Source organism: Loa loa, assembly GCF_000183805.2.
Source record: "Loa loa unplaced genomic scaffold supercont3.464, whole genome shotgun sequence".
NCBI lineage: Eukaryota > Metazoa > Nematoda > Chromadorea > Rhabditida > Onchocercidae > Loa > Loa loa.
In genome coordinates this window covers 38,542-41,512 of record NW_018108644.1, presented here as the reverse complement: position 1 = coordinate 41,512, position 2,971 = coordinate 38,542, and positions in this window count along the sequence as shown.

Sequence of the window (2,971 nt, the reverse complement as noted above, 5' to 3'; positions counted from 1 at the left end):
ATTATCCCAAATTGATCACTTTATTAAAAATTTCACTATTAGTACATTATTATCATAAAGTTAAGCAAAAAAAGAAAAATTTTAAAATAAAAAATAAATATTAAAATATAGGAAAATAATATTAAAATATATTTTTAAATATTAAAGTGAACTTCATTTGGCAAAGAAAAAAAAAAGAACGGAAAATTGAGAAAAGAAACAAACAAAATGAAAATAACGAAGAAAGCATTCGTTTAAAAGCATATTTAATTTAGCTATTTTTGATTTTAATTTGTTAAAATTTATGAAATTAAATGCAAACATATGGTTGAAATAAATAAGTAAACAATGAAAAAAAAGAAGGATGAATAACAAACATATAAAAGTATAAAAGTCATTTCTTATTTGTAAAAGAGAGAGAGAGAGAGAAAGAGGGAGGAAAAGAAAGAAAGTGAGAGTGGAAGTAAAGTGAAATTTCAATGGATTTCTTTTTTTTTTACACTCAAATTAAAATTGAGGATGAAAAAAAACAAAGCAAGGGAGAGAGATAGAGGGAGAGAGAGTGGAAAAGAAAATGCAAGAAAATAAAATTGTAATGAATAATTTGATTCATTAATTTCGAGTACAATCTATTCATCATTTCTTATATTCGATTTAAATTTGCAATAATTAAATAAACAAAATGTATATACTATATTAAATGGCATATAGCTTTTTGAAAATTTTAAAATGAAGCAATAATAGAAAAGAGTATTTTAAAAGGAAACAGATTAAATGATCCACTACATGCATGCATTAATAGGTGAACTTAATAAATTATGCAAATGCATAGATAATTAATTGGATAAATGAATTCGAATATAATTTTCAATTATATAGCTAACGTTTTTTTTTTAAATTCTTTTTCCTTTTTTCTTTTTGGAAATTTAAGCCTTATAATTATATCAGCATTGATTAATTGATAATTTTTATCGAAATTATTCTAATTACTTATCAATTAATAGTAAAGTTAAGGCTAAGTCTTACAATTTGTAAAGTTAAGTTTGAAAGATTTTATATGGTTAAGTCTTACAATACATATTATATCCCTACTAATTAATTGATAAATTTAATTTCAATCTATTAAATTAATCAATTACTCAATCAATTAGTAAAAAATAATTTTTTAAATAGCAACGAAATACTAAATAAATGCATGGAAAAAAAATATGTCACATTTTTTGCGACGAATATTTTTGCATCAAATAAAATTTATTAAATTACAAATTTATAAAATATCAAAAAATAAATTTTATAGTATTTATTTAATTAATCAAGTAACTTATGCTAAGTAAATATGAAATTTTAATTGTTGTTATTTGTTTGTTTTTATTCTTCTTTTTTTTTTTTTTTTTCAAGAGTCGGCAAGCTTTAATCCTATGAATTTAGTCAACAAAGCAACATTCCAAGTAGAAAGGACGAAAGGAAGGAAGGAAGGAAAGGGACAAGCACAATAAACATCAAAATATACACATACACATACACATACACACAGACACACACACAGACACACACACGCATGTACACGCATATATCATTTTAGCTGATCAATGGTCATTTAGAAGTAAACATACATGCACACACACACATACATCATTTTAGCTGATCAGTGGTCATTTAGAAGGAAACATACATACATGCACACACACACACACACACAACATACATATACATCATTTTAGCTGATCAATGGTCATTTAGAAGCAAAACATATCTACATACATACGTACATACATACATACATACATACATACATACATACATACATACATACATACATACACACACACACACACACACCTACAAATCATCTCAGCTTGATCAATGGTCATTTAGAAGCAAAAAAAAAAAAATAAACATACATACACATATGTATATATACATACGTATGTACATACCCACACACACACATACATACACATACAAGACATACGCACAGATAGGCATTTATCATTGCATGCAAATAAATTGAGATGAGATTTGCGAGATGAGGGGGAAATTTTGAAGAACAAGTTTACCTGTTGATGAAAGAGAATTATACCTGGACAGGTTAATAACAAGTTTTTATGTAATAGTAGAAGTATGAAAATGCATTCATAAACATATAAAATAATGTTAAAATACGAATGCAATGAAATTTTAATTTTGAAAATGTTATATTAATACAATTTTAATATTAATTTTAATCGAATAATTGCATTTAAATTGAATACAAATTAATTATTAAAATTTAATTTTAATCATAAATTAAGTAATAAGTAGTATTTATCATAATGCTTCGAACATTTTATTGTTAAAATTGAAAAAAAAGAAAAAAAATCATCTCCAATTTAATATGTAATATTTAAATCATTTAATTGTTATGAATGTAATTGCAAATATTTCAAATAATATTAAATTTATATAAATATGAAAATATATTTGTTCCCCATTACATTACTATAATAATCATGATTATTTATTATGAATAATTAGATTTAAAATCACCTATAACATGTTGACATACAGGTAAAGTATATCATTGTAATGTTGAAAATACAATATGAATAGTTTAAATTGCAAATAATTATCATTAAAATAATAATTAATTTACATTGATATGAAAATACCTTTGCTAATTAATGTATATCATTATAATAATCATGATTATTTATTATGAATAATTAAATTTAAAATTACCTATAACAATTACCTATATACAGGTAAAGTATATCATTATTAAGAAAAAAAAAAGGAAGCTAGAAAAGTGTTAATGAAAAATGTCGCAGGAAAAAGGAAATGAAATGATTTGGGATAATGTAAGTTAGATTAAATTTATGGTGAAAAAAAAAATGGGATTGTTCAGCTGGTATTTGTTGATTAATAGATGGGACAGTGATGACAGTTGTCGTTGAGATGGTAAATAGGAAAAGGATAGTAAGAGAGAGAGAGAGAGAGAGAGAGAGAGAGAGAA